Source organism: Asterias rubens, chromosome 4 (assembly GCF_902459465.1).
Source record: "Asterias rubens chromosome 4, eAstRub1.3, whole genome shotgun sequence".
Taxonomy (NCBI): Eukaryota; Metazoa; Echinodermata; class Asteroidea; order Forcipulatida; family Asteriidae; genus Asterias; species Asterias rubens.
Genome location: NC_047065.1, coordinates 17,263,487 through 17,279,039, shown reverse-complemented (window position 1 = coordinate 17,279,039; position 15,553 = coordinate 17,263,487). Strand labels below are relative to the sequence as shown.

Below are 15,553 nucleotides of genomic sequence, written 5' to 3'. Positions count from 1 at the left end.
GGGGATGGCAGAAACCAAGAACAGGAGAAGATGGCTGATAAAAAAGTCTGGAACTGGGATCCAGATCTGTGGGAATTCACGGCACTCAATTTGCTCTATAGAAAAAAGACAAAATGCGAACAGACAGTACAAAACTAAAACACATTCTTGGAAAAAGAGTAACTTCCACCAAGGCGTAGTAAAGGCACTCATTGACCAGGTGGACATTGAGGGGATGGCAGAAACCAAGAACAATAGAAGATGGCTGACAAACAAGTCTGGAACTGGGATCCAGATCTGTGGAGGTTGTATATTATTGAATAATAGCAATTATTCCACCTTTAGATTTAATCCTTTGGAGTTATGAATCCAAGGAGCTTTTGGGAACAGTCTACTCATCAGCGCTGCCAGACGTCCTGCCCTGGTCGATCTAATAATTATAATATATTTGATACTTACTTAATTTGGAGTTACCATAAGGAACATGTAGACTTTAAAAAGTCTGAATTCAGAAAAAGAATTCCATCCAGCTCAATTATTATAAATTTGTGCGAGTCAGAATTTGTATACAATTATTCAGGATCCTGAGTGTTTACATGTTGAACTTTAATTGCTGTTAAAGGAATTTTACAGAATTGGTATTTGCTAACAAAACAGTAAGTTGCTGGCAGTGTAATCTGCCATTGACAAACTTGTAGAAGTTTGAGATCGATCGGCCATAAGGTAAGGGTCACAAGAAAAAACACATTTTGCATGAAATTGGATAAAACGCTCACTTCTGAGCGATAAACTCCAATGGGAAGTTATTAGTTTTATTTGTTTCTTAACAAATATGACATTTCAGACACAAATATTTCAAGGGATGTTTTCTACTATCATCATCATTAATTAGACCTAGCCCTATATAGGACTCTTCCTCTGTACACAGGAACAGCAGTACAAAACGAAAGTGTAAGGCCGCCACGGCTACATTAGACTGTAAGCTTTTTATGTAAATCTGTGATTTGAGACAACTTTTTTTATCTTACCAATTCTGTTATGTTCCTTTCAACTACAGAATTATAATATTTGCTTAATTTTTCCTAATTAAGTTTACAAGCGTAAAACAAAAGTCAAAAATAGCTTTAATTTGCATGCAAGCTCAATGATTATACATTTTATTGTACCAACTTTTACATAAAGTACTCACCATGAAAGGAGAGATTAATACATATTATTATAAAACAGTCACTTATTATAATTTTGATAAATAAATTTAAGTTTTGTTGCCCGTTTTTATTCTACAACGGACTTCAGCGTTATCAATAAATGTTTGTTGCACCAATTGGGAGTCAATTCCCCCTGTATGAGAATAAGCGAAGCATATTCACATGCTGCCTGTATATCTCTATGTGCATTAAATTGCATTTTGGAAGACAGTAGACTAATATATGTTATTACTATCAAATATAATGAATAGGGTAGATGGCCTTAGCTTTCGATCCAATCCGGACCTTCTTCAGAGGCATAAAACAAGTACAAACAAATACATATCCATTTATAAAAATGGATATGATTATGACAATTAAAAACAAAATACAAGCAAATCAAGGGGATCACCCCGAAGGGATACAACAACAGATAAATAAAAGTTTCTTACTACGACTTATTACTATCAAATAAATACTAAAGTAAATTCTGCATTGTTTTTTATAGTTTTTTTTATAGAAACAATATAAAATGATTGCATGTTTTTTTCGCAAAGAAATTTACTGTGGACATGCAACAACACGTATTTTACACATTGGATCTCAGCTTCCACATGTTCAACATAAAATAGTTAAATTATAAACTATAAGTTTTGGATTTACCTATACACCGATGTGTGTTAGCACTGTATATATATACTGTGAAAGAAAATGGCACGCATTGTTATTTGGGTGGAATTTGAACCAACGACCTTCGCAATTCTAGAGCAGTTTCTTACCAACTAGACCACTGAGATTGCTGGTAGCTAGAGGCAGTTCGAATCCTATATTTTAGGATTTTATTTTAGAATTGCAAAGGTTGTGGGTTTGAATCCCACTTAAGTAATATGCCTGTGAGTTTCCTCATTTAATATGTGGCCACAATGCACATTTTAAAGAAATCTTTCATGTAATCTCTCATGTTTTAACTGTATCTATTTGTGTTCATAGACTAATAACATGTGTTGGAGGTAGAAGAAAGTCATTTAATCCCCCCCCTGTGTACCTTCTCTATGCTTATGTATATCTTATTAAATTAATTTACATGAATTTTAAGAAACCTGTCAAAGCTTTTATTTCTCTTGAGCACCGTTTAGAGCAATTTTACAAAAATAGATGCATATAGGCGCTATATATATGTAGCCATTCAAAATAACTATTAAAAGGTTAAAACATGCTAGAAAATTCATAAAACAAAGCAGTTGAAAAAAAGTTATTAAATGGGTTAGATCAGCAAACAGAATAAATTTATGATGTAAAATGAAAATGGCGATAATGCACAGTACATTTAACCTGAGAAGTCCTTAAAATAACATGTTTATCTCTTTCATATAGCGTAAATAAATTCTGCATTGTTTTTAGAAAAAAACATATTGCATGGTTTTCTCAAAGAAATAATAGTGAGGTCATAAAACCGACAAAGGATCACAGTAACCACCTGTTCTATATAGTTCTATTCTAAACTGTTGTACAGTTAAAGGCAGTAGACACTATTGGTAATTACTCAAAATAATTATCATCATAAAACCTTTCTCGATTACGAGTAATGGGGAGAGGTTGATAGTATAAAACATTGTGAGAAACAGCTGCCACTGAAGTGACGTAGTTTTCGAGAAAGAAGTAATTTTCCACGAATTTGATTTCGAGACCTCAAGTTTAGAACTTGAGGTCTCGAAATCAAGCATCTGAAAGCACACAACTTCTTGTGATAAGGGTGTTCTTTCTTCCATTATTATCTCGCAACTTCAACGACCGATTGATCTCAAATTTTCACAGGTTTATTGTTTTGTGCATATGTTGAGATGCACCAAGTGAGAAGACTGGTCTTCGACAATTACCAAAAGTGTCCAGTGCCTTTAAAGATAAACATAATTACATAATATATTATAATATATTGTAAGCACATGTATTTCATGTATACTTATATTCGTCATATACATTATGAGGACTGAAGAAAATTTGAGAAGTTTCTGGAGCTGAGCTCAGAATATAGGCTGTTCTCTGGGCTATGATCATTACAAGACTCATGTCAACTTGTCATTATTGTAATAATGTGGAGCCTATGTAGGAATCCTCCTAGTTCGTTTACGGTGTGAAACCAATATTGCGCATATTCCTACTTTACTTTATTCTATTCTAATAATTGTTGTTCATTATATTTTGAAATTAAAACATCATTATTTATAAAAAAGAAACCAGTTGGCTCCTTTTTAGATCACTACAACTTTCCCACTTTTTTAATCATCTGCCCCTGCAGATGAAATTAAAGATACATGGTAACTATTTACGATTATACATTAACAATATGTGACCTGCTTCAAACAAGCCTGCTTCAAACAAATAGCAGGTCAAATTGGAGATATTTATTTCTGATTATAAATTGTACAACGTGTTTTAGATCACTACATGTACATTTAAATGGATGATAGGCAACTGCATAATCGCAATAAAATGTCTTTTTAAAAATAAAAATATTTGAGTTTATATAGCGCTTTTTCACTCCCGAATGGGTGTCTCAAAGCGCTTCAAATTATTACCCCTGGTCACTGGGCCTTAATTCACTCCTTAAACCATCTCAGCTCCCTGGGGAGTATACAGCCTCGTGCAACAAATGCGCTACTCGGCTAAATCAATCACAATAACCATCTCTGCCCTCACAGGTCCCCATTTACCCCTGGGTGGAGAGAAGCAATAATAGTTAAGTGTCTTGCTCAGGGACACAAGTGTCACGACCGGGATTCTTAACCGCTCGGCCACGAGAAAAACTAGAGTTTGAGAGTATAGATATTTTGAACAGTGTTGTATTCAGGAAGATACCGTCAACTGTTAGTGTGGTGGGACTGTGCCTTTGATAATAGACCATGTGACCTGTGACGTCACATGTTTACAAAAGAGCCCCAGAGCCTGGGCTTCCTGCAGGCCTGATTTGTACACAGCCTAATGGAAGAAAACATTAAATCTTAAATTTGACGGAGATAGCACTGTCTAATTCTTTATCAACTTTTGATATGACGAAAGGGGGCACATCTCAAAACCAATTGGCAGCCATTGCTATTCTACATAAATGTTTGCCATAAGATGAACCCTGTGATGGCCCTACAGCCAGGGAGCTTTCTCCATTTGTAAATTAAGGTAGGATTAGACACAACATTTATTTTCTTACAAATGCGAAATTTAAACTGGCCTTGACTAAAACAGTACAGACAAAAAACACTAAAATTTAGAACAATAAACAGACAAGGATTAAACTGATACCAGAAAGAGTGACTATCAATATTTAAGTATAAAAATATTTTTGAGGCAAGATTAATTTTTTTTTTTTTTTACATACAAGGTTAAGTGTTAATGTGTACAACACACGTGCAAGAACCCAGAGCACTTATGGAAAAAAAAAGGGTGTTCTCCTTGGTGTTCCTGGTTTGATTGGCAGCATATTGTGCCACACAGCACTTTGTAAATCATTACATGGTGCTACGTAAAAGTAGTAGATCTCATAATTCAAAACACAGTCCCACATACCTTGCAGGAAACTACTGAAATTTGAAGCGCCTTGAGCGTCAATGAGTGACGGATATGAGCGTTATAGAATTGCAAAAAGTCAGTACATGGTGCTAAGTAAAGGAGTACTGGTAGATCTCATAAATCTCATACTCTACAGCTATGGCCGGATAAAGAATGGCACGTAGGTTCCTGGCTCTGGAGTAAGGATCTGCAATGATAAAATAAATTGAATTATTGATTGGAAAAAAAGAAATTGTGTTTTTATTCAGAGGAGAGATTTGCAACCTATCCTAAAGCTTTCACAATAATGGATACCCTTTTTGTTACAAGGATACAAACAAGGCATGATATTTGGTCCCTGGATAAAGTAGGAACAACTTTTTGAGCACAAGGGCTGACCAACATTTTCACAGCCGTAAGCTTTAAAGGCAGTGGCCACTATTGGTAATTACTCAAAATAATTATTATCATAAAACCATACTTGATTAGAAGTAATGGGGAGAGGTTGATAGTATAAAACCTTGTGAGGAGCGGCTCCCTCCGAATTAATGTAGTTTTCGCGAAAGAAGTAATTTTCCACGAATTTGATTTCGAGACCTCAAGTTTAGAATTTGAGGTCTCGAAATCAAGCATCTGAAAGCACACAACTTCGTGTGACAATGGTGTTTTTTTCTTTCATTATTATCTCGCAACTTCGACGACCGATTGAGCTCAAATTTTCAGGTTTGTTATTTTATGCATGTGTTGAGATACACCAACTGTGAAGGCTAATCTTTGACAATTACCAATAGTGTCCACTGTCTTTAATAGATGTGTTATGCTATAAGATGACAGTTTTTTGTTATTTATCCAGGGGCTTACAAATCGGAAATCCGACATAAGTAGGAAGAATATCATGCTTGACCAAATGAACAACATGTACATAGTGAGTTACCCTTTGCAGATCTTGTATTTGAGAAACTCAAACATTTTTTGTTCATCATCGAGACAGTAGTTGTTAAATATTGAAACAACTGCTACATCAGTGGTTTTCAAACTGTCCTGTTGATACTTCTGAAATCTGTTGTACGTGCTAATAATAATTTTTTGTGAAATTGTTTTACTCATTTAAAAAAAAAAATACAGCACCTCCGCAGGTGATATTTTATGGGAAGCTATTTCTACCATTATTATATTTAAACTTTACAAGCTTAAAGTAAATCTGTGGAACTTGTGTTTAGTGTCGTACAAAAAGTACCCAAACCCTTTCATACCTGTTGAGTGAACTGGTCCTGGCAAGCCATACGGATTCTCTCAGCAGTGGTAGGGCTATCAAGATGGAAAACTCCTGTGATGCCAGCGTCTTCTCTAGCAGACTGGATGGCGTCTTTGATAGCAAAGAAGACTGAAGCTGCCAGCATTAAAGGTGGCTCACCAACGGCCTATAAGTGTCAAAAGAACTAGTTCTCAGCCATTTGACTAGCGCTGAACTAAGATATAAAGGCCCGATACTTAAAGGAAGCAACGGAGGCGATGGCCTCAATGCCCCTGGTCATTGCCTTGGTGCACTTGAAATGCCCCAGTACAAAATCATGTACAATTTCTTCAAAGGATGGCCTCTACAAGGAGAAAATGCCTTGGTGTCCTTGCCCTTTCAAAAAACAAACGAGGCATACAGGCCTGGACATTTTTAGGGGGGCACTTCAGAACAATTGGGTCCAGAGCGAAATTTTAGGGAGGGTCAAATCTGTCGAAGATGGAGCATGTGGGTGTGGAGCCTGTACAGCATGGGGTTCCGGCTGTTTAAGGGCCCTAGAAAATTTTGTATTATAAATGATATGTGGTGCATCCTAAGGCTATTTAGAGGCATAGTGATGAAGGAAACAGAACGAAACAAGCCTTCAACGTTTGATCCTTCAGGAATGTTGGGCTTTCTGTGTTGGGTCATACTTTAAATTTCATTTCATGACATGTCATAAAGCAACATCAGGGCCCAATTTCATGGCTCTGCTTACCACCGAATTCTGCGCTTACGATCACGATTCCCCGCTTACGTGCAAGCGCCGAATTTTTGCGCTAGCCTTGTAAGCCTAGAATGCCTAGTAACGTGAAGTACGCACGCGCAGAAGCCAAAATTCGCTGCTAACCCGTGAAATACGCTTGCCGTAAGCACAGAATTCCCTGCTTCCTTAAGCGCCGATTCTGTGCTTACGGTAAGCAGAACCATGAAATTGGGCCCAGATTCTTTCAATTATTGCAGCACCTCAGCAAGTTATATTTTAAGGAAAGCTTTCTACTATTCATAATCTTCATTTATACCCAGTAAGTTTAATGTAAATCTGTGGACATTGTGTTTTGTCCTACAAAAAGTAGCTAAAGGTAAAAACTATGTACCAGCGTCTGCAACAACTATACATCAACAACAGTCCACTGACCTTAGAGGAGCACACTGCAAATGGGTTGGGCGTCCTCGTCAACAGGCTGACATTAAACTCTTTAGGGATGTCACCAATGGCTGGAATCTTATAGAGGCCTGGGCCTTTGGTCAGGAGGTGGCCAGAGGGAGTGATTCGGTAATCCTCCAGGACATAGTAGCCGTACCCCTGAATAAAGCCACCTTCAATCTAAAGAAATAAGAGGTATCAATTAAAGGCACTGGACACTAATGGATGTCACCAATGGCTGGAATCTTATAGAGGCCTGGGCCTTTGGTCAGAAGATAGCCAGAGGGAGCGATTCGATAATCCTCCAGGACATAGTAGCCGTACTCCTGAATAAAGCCACCTTCAATCTACAGAAACAAGCAGTACGAATTAAAGGAACACGTTGCCTTGGATTGGACGAGTTGGTCTATGAAAAGCGTTTGAAACCATTTGGATTGAAGTGTACATGTATGTGGTTAGAAAGATGTTTTAAAAGTAGAATATAACGATCCACACAAGTATCACTCAAAATTCCACGGTTTCATTTAACGTTGCTAACTAACACGGTCGACCATTTGTAGACGAGGTTAAACGAAAACCATGCAATTTCGAGGCATATTTGTGTAGATCATTGTATTCTACTTTTACAACATCTTTCTAACCATACCCATTTTATAACAAACAGTTACAGAACACTTTTCAAAGACCAACTCGATCGATCCAAGGCAAAGTGTTCCTTTAAAGGCACTGGACACTATTGGTAATTACTGAAAAAAAAAACTGTTAGAATATAGAACTTTATTGGTAATGAGCAATAGAGAGCTGTTGATAGTATAAAACATTGAGAGAAACGGCTCCCTCTGAAGTAACATAATTATTTGAGAATTAGGTAATTTCTCACTCAAATATTAAAAAGACTTCAGGCTTGAAGCCGATAGAAGGCATCTGAAAGCACACACATTTGTGCAACATTGGTGTTTTTTCTTATATCATTATTCCCTTGCAACTTTTGCAGATTTGTTACTTAATGCATAAGTTGGTGTTACTAAAGGTGTCCACTGCCTTTGAGTGTTAACAGTGTAAGTATGTCTGGTATGAAGTGCAATGCATAGAAACAAAACTCTAAAAAACCGAGTAGGTCATTGGCCACAGGATGTGTGAGTATAAATTATTAACCAAAGCAGACCTATTATTGTAGAAGTGCTTCTCTAGTGTCAGTATTTTGCCGTACACCCGATGTCACCTAATCAATACACCATTATTTCTCTCTACAACCCACTTTTGAGTTTCCAGATCAACTTGGTAATTTCTTCTTTTATACCTGTCCAATATCAATTGCAGGATTGATACTATCTCCTACATCCATGACGATATCCGTTCTCAGGACCTGATGAGACCCGGTCAAACAGTCAATCTCAACCTCAGTGACTGCCACGCCGAAAACAAAGTACCGATACAGTGTCCCTCTATTGGTTTCCCAGTTGAAGTGTAAGTCAGGAATTCTAGTCCAGAAAACAAAGAGGAGATTAGTTCATCGTCAGGGCTTAACTTATGCACAAAAAAGTAACTAAGCACAACAACATGATGCTTACCAGAATAAGGTAATCAGTCAAAAATAGCATATCACGTGTACAATCTGTGATTGGTATCCTGCTTATTTTTGCTTAGCAGAACATTTTTTTAGCATTATTTTCTGCTGAAGTGGCTCCAAGAAATTGGACCCTGGAATGTTGCATATTACATGTAGGCCCTACATTAAAGGCAGTGGACACTATTGGTAATTGTCGAATACCAGTCTTCTCACTTGGTGTATCTCAACATATGCATAAAATAACAAACCTGTGAAAATTTTAGCTCAATCGGTCATCGAACTTGCGAGATAATAATGAAAGAAAAATAAAACCCTTGTCACACGAAGTTGTGTGCGTTTAGATGGTCGATTTCGAGACCTCAAGTTCTAAATCTGAGGTCTCGAAATCAAATTCATGGAAAATTACTTCTTTCTCGAAAACTATGGCACTTCAGAGGGAGCCGTTTCTCATAATGTTTTATAGCATCAACCTCCCCCCATTACTCGTCACCAAGAAAGGTTTTATGCTACTAATTATTTTGAGTACTTACCAATAGTGTCCACTGCCATTAAGTGCAAGATAATGCTGTTAGATGTGTATAAAGATGTATAAAGAAAAAACCTGGAAAGAAAAAACCTGGAAAAAGCAATTGCTATTTTTTATGAATACGGCCCAATGTGTCTACAATTCGAATCTTCGGCACAACCAAAGTTTTCGCCACTTCTGGCTCCACAGCTGGCATAACTCTCATTCTTTTTTGCATTCGGTAAGTACTATTTTACTTTCCCCATATCCTGAGAAAACCACCAACCCATATTTCAAGTTGGTCAAAACGCATTTAGTAACTTTAGAGTGATAAATCAATTTTTTAAAAGAGTGTCACAAGTTTACTACCTAGGGAAACATTTTTGCCACTTCTGGGTTCCCAGCTGGCAAACCTCTTCTTCGTTTTACCCTTGATGTTTTGTAAGCACCATTCACTCTCCCTGTATCTTAAGGATACCAACAACCTGTACTTTAAGTTGGTCAAAACGCATTTGGTCATTAGAGGGATAAATTGACCTTTAAAAGAGCGACACAAGCTAACTACTGAGGGAAAAATAGAATACAGAAACTCACTTGTAAAATCCTGTGGCAGAGAGACTCACTCGATTCAAATATGCAGACATGACCTGTAAAAAGTGTGGTGCACACACCAATTAAGTGAAATAAATGATGTAATTTAGGAATAGTTATTATAGACACTGGACACTATTCGTAATTGTCAAAGAACAGTCTTCTCACTTGGTGTATCTCAAGCGAGGTAACTATAAAAGAAAAAACATCATTTGTACAGCATCAAAATGGAAAGTTTTCCAAACGATATTACTTTTGAAGTGAATTTAGTTTGAACTATCAACATTTCCAAGGGCAACACCATGGCCAAATTTCATAGAGCTGCTTAAGCTTATTAATGAAATAAAACATTGTTGTTGATCCTTACCAATCCGTTCTATTAATAATATACAGCCTTGTGCAACATATGTGCTACTCGGCTAAATCACAAGCAGAAAAGAACTGCTTACAAATCACTGCTAAGCAGAAAGGAGCAGGACACCAGTCACAAATTGTACATATATAACATGGTATTTTGGCTGGTAACCTTATCCTAGTTAGCATTATTTTATTTTCACTAGCTTATTTTTGTACTTAAAGCAGCTCCATGAAAGTTGGCCCTGACCTTGGGTCCAGACAGCTTGGCAATGATCATCTACTTTGAGGCATTAACTCTTTGAGTATTTACCGATCTATAACCACACCTTCAGTTTGATTTTGAGTAAAGCAATCAGGGCATCATTGGGAAAGAAAACAAGTTTGAATAATGATGGATGAAAGAGAAGTCTTTGATTTAAGGTGTCAATCATGGCGTGTGTATTTTGCCCGTGGCAAAGACATTTCATTGCTTAAGCAGTCACTTGCAAGTCTGAATATTATGTTTGGTACAATGACTTACTAATGATCACAGTGTACCACTAAATTTTGAATTCCTCAGACTATCAGACAGTTGCTCTGTCAAGTGGTTCCGAACAAGCTTTTTGCATGACAACCTCCAGAATTGTGTATGGGTGTTCACCGTCTCTTTTGAACCACACAAAAGCTTGCCCATAATCATGTTATATTGTACCAGACAATATTCAAGTTCTTAAAAGCAAATGGCTTATTGATCGTGATGCAGTGACGACGCTACACAGCTTGTCTTACCCAGCTTTCCCATGATCCCCGTGGCTCATCTTGAACAAATTGATCCAAGCGTTGTAACAGAGTTTCACAGGCTGCCTGTCAAATCAGAGTCCGAAGGAAAAGACAAGAATGGCCACATTGGTGAAAAAAAGGAGAACAAGAAACAAATTAAGCACAATTATTTAAAGCCATTATACACTTTCGGAACAGAAAAAATAAATACAAAATTCACAGATTTACAAATAACTTACAGGGTGTACAGAAGGTAATGGTAAAATACTTCTCTTGAAATATTATTCCATGAAATGCTTTAATTTTTGAGAAAACATTAAAACAATATCAATTCTCGATAGCGAGAGTTATGGATTTATAGTAAACACATGTCATGACACGGCGAAACGTGCGGAAACAAGGGTGGGTTTTCCCATTATTTTCTCCCGACTCCGATGACCGATTGAGCCTAAATTTTCACAGGTTTGTTATTTTATGTATAAGTTGTGATACACGAAGTGTGGGCCTTTGGACAATACTGTTTACCGAACATGTCCAATGGCTTTAAGTCAAGAACAGGTAAAGAAAATATCAAATGAAAATTAAATTAAGAAAAATATAATGTAATGGATACGGAGCAAGGCTCATTTTGAAATGCCTGACAAATACAAAACAAAAGCAATAAAAAACAAAAATTACTGGCAGAGTAAGCACTTTATGTAATCCACCATGTATACATAAACTGACAAACCTGTAGAAGTTTGAGATCGATCAGCCATTTGGGTCACGAGAAAAAACATGAAAAACCGATTACACATTTTGCATGACATCGATGCAAACAAAATAAAAAATGAATAAAAAACTCCAGTTAGTTAGAAATTAGTTTTATTTATTTCTAATCAAATATGACATTTCAGACAGAAAAATTTCAGGGAATGTTTTTAACTATCACCATCATTAGGCCGTGTAAGTTTTATGTAAATCTGTGATCTTCACAATTTTTGTTCTTACCAGTTCTGTAATGTTGTTAATAATGTTGCAGGAAAAAAAATCCCCCCTGACCCACCTTGATGGCCATGCCATTAATATCCGAGCTGATGCTTCCTGCTGTTGGCGCAGTGTTAGGAACTGTCTGGGTGCTGGTCTCACTGATGTGAATCTTTTCTTGGGGTATTCCCAACGTCTTACTGGCAACTTGAATCATCTTGGTGTGTAACCCTTGACCCATCTCAACGCCACCGTGAGAGAGAAGTACCGAGCCATCGTTGTAGATGTGAACTAAAGCACCAGCCTATGTATAATAATAAAAATAATAATAGCAATAATAATAACAAAACAAATATGTCTTTATATACAGCTCACGTATCTACCAAACAAGGGTTTACAAGGTGCTACGGCGCATACAACAGCCACAGCCAGGAACACCAGGGCGAACCCCTTCTCTTTTTGATAAGTGCACTGAGTTCTTTGCACAACACATGGGACCAACGGCTTTATGTCCCATCCGAAGGACGATGCAATGGTTAAGTGTCTAAGGACACAAGTGTGATTCGAAACCCACACTCTGCTGATCAGAAACAACAGAGTTTGAATTCGGTGGCATTAACTGCTCGGCCCTGACACTTGATGGAACGTGATACAACCCAGAAGGTTTCGCTGATATGCACGCTACAAGAAGCCACTATTATTTACTGTTATTTTTTTCATGTTGAACATCTTACCTGATTTAATGTCTTATACTCAGAAGCAGCACCATATTGCATTGGCGTAACAGCAATTCCCCTCTTCCTCCAGCGATTCTCTCTAAAATTTGGAGATAAAACAAATTATAATACAGATACAGGGCTTGAGGCTTTTGAGTGTCAAGATTTTGAAAATTTGTACACCCCCCTTGAAAAACAAATGCAACTGTTTTTTAAAGCAAAAACCAGTTCTAAAATGTTCCTTTAAAGGTACATGGACACTCTCAAAATAATTGTTACATGTAGCAAAAAAACTCCCCTGCTGTTGATCGATGGAGAGCTGTTGATAGTATAACAAATTGTGAGAAACAGCTCCCACTGAAGTAACGCAGTTTTTGAGATAGAAGTAATATTGTCACTAAAATATTTGAATTTGATTTTGAGACCACAGAATTAGATTTTGAGGTCTCAAAATCAAGCATCTAAAAGCACACAACTTGTGCGACAAGGGCATTTTTCCTTCCATCATTCTCTCGCAACTTTGACGACCAATATGAGCTCAAATTTCACAGGTTTGTTGGTTACTTTGTGAAAATGTTGAGCAACACAAAGTGAGAAGACTGGTCTTTGAAAATTACCAATAGTGTCCAGTGTCTTTAAGTGCAAACAGATCTTAGCTAACTAAGCAAAGTGTGATGCAACAACAAAATAACTATGACAATACTGACAATAAATCTTGGGGTTTTGTGAAATTGAGAAAGAGGAACCCCATTTTTACTCGTCAAATTTTATCACATCTTATCATAAATGTAAACAAATCTTAATTGCTAAGCATAAGTGTGATGCCACAACACAAATCACAATGAAAATACTGTCAATGAATCTTGGGGCTTTGTGAAAATGAGCATTAAAGGAACATTACAGAATTGGTTTTTGCTACCAAAACAGGTGCTGGCAGTGTAAGCACTTTATGTAATCCACCATATATATGGACTGACAAACCTGTAGAAGTTTGAGATCGATTGGCCATCTGGGTCATGAGAGAATAGTGAAAAACCGATTACAAATTTTGCATTGCATGCCAAAATAAAAATAAATAAAACGCTCAATGAGCGATAAACTCCAAACGCGAAGTTAGATTATTTATTTCTCATCAAATATGACATTTTAGACAGAAATATTTCAAGAGATGTTTTCAACTATCATCAGCATTAGACCGTGTAAGTTTTATGTAAATCTGTGATCTTCACGATTTTTGTTTCTGACCAATTTTTACCCATTTTTACCCGTTAAATTTTGTCACATCTTTTCTGCACTCTTCAAAATCACTCTGAGCCAGACATTTGTTCCAACATCGCTCCAGATTCCAGTTCTTCAGCTCTTGTCCGAAGCAAGTCTCGTCACCTTCTCGAAAAAAATTGATTTCTCGAACCTGGATAGGGACAGAGAATCATCAATGAAAAAAAAAAAAAAATGTTGAAAAGTGTTTGAAACCGTTTGTTATAAAATCGGTATGGTTACAAAGATGTTGTAAAAGTAGAATACAATGATCTACACAAATATGCCTCGAAATTGCGTGGTTTTCGTTTTACCTCGTCGACAAACTCGGTCGGCCATTCCATAAATGGCTGACCGTGTTAGTTCGCGACGTAAAATGAAAACCGTGCAATGTTGAGTGATACTTGTGTGGATCATTATATTCTACTTTTAAAACTTACTTTCTTACCATATGCATTTCATAACAAACTGTTTCAAACGCTTTTCATAGACCAACTAGTCCGATCCATGTCAATGTGTTCCTTTAACCTCTTTACACTGTATGTTTAGATTGTTTTTTGGTTCTTAATAATGTACATTCAATTAATGTTTTTTGGGGTAAATGTATTCACTTGTATATAATTGCTGTGGTTTCACTCATTTTTCCATATCTGCTTTGTAATTTTGTCAAATAATCTTTATATTTTAAAATAATTGTATATTGCATATTTCTAGCCATAACTCTTAATGTTATTATATGGAGCTGATCAACTCATGTAATTGCCTTTTGAATTGAATTGAAATGAATTGTATTAGGAAACATGAATCTTATTCTAAGAGACTTTAATGGCTACCTATTCACTCTCGCATTTTATGCAAAATACTGTTGTTGGCTTATGAATGGTTTTATAATTTTGCGCCTCCTTATTTGATAGAGCTGTTACTATTGTACACACCTTCTAGAACTCTTCATCTAATAAGAAGAAAAGAAATTTTTATTATTCCACCAGTGATGACCAAGTCATATGGTGAACGCAGCTTGGTGTATTCATTCATTCATTCATTCATTATTGGTTTATCATTTTAAAAACAAATTCCCATGGCGACCAGAGGTCGAATTACAGGAAAATACACAGAGATTAAAAAAATAAGAAAAAATCACACGATTACACATTATTTAAGAAATAATTGATTAAGGAGAGACAAATATTAACAATGTATAAAACAAATAATTTTGTATACATGTGCTGGGTTCAACCTGTTTCAACCACTTACTTTCGTCTGGCTCAGTCCGCATTTACTGGCAACATCAGATATAACAGACTCGATAATCAGGAGACTTGCTGGAAGGCCAAACCCACGGAAGGCTGTATAGGACGGCAGGTTAGTTTTACAAAGATGACCAGTCACGCTTAAGCTGGGTATGTTGTAAGCGTTCTCACAATGGAAAAGGGCTCTTGTCATAACCTAGAGCAATGAAAACAAACACACATAAATAGCTATTGACCAAATTCAAACCAGGGCTCTGCTTAGCATAAGCGAAGAATCGGTGCTTATTACAAAAACAGGGAACTCCACGCTTACACCAAGTGTGTTTCATAGGTTAGCAGGGGAAGTGTTGCTTGTGCACTTGCTTGCTCCACGTCCATAGGTTAGCAGGGGAAGTGTTGCTTGTGCACTTGCTTGCTCCACGTCCATAGGTTAGCAGGGGAAGTGTTGCTTGT

At 36.8% G+C, this 15,553-nt stretch overlaps 1 pseudogene; it reads right to left on the bottom strand.

The window, feature by feature from the left end:
- Window positions 1–4,833: 4,833 nt before the first annotated feature.
- LOC117289689 overlaps window positions 4,834–15,553 on the bottom strand; it is a 38,864-nt pseudogene continuing 28,144 nt past the window's right edge.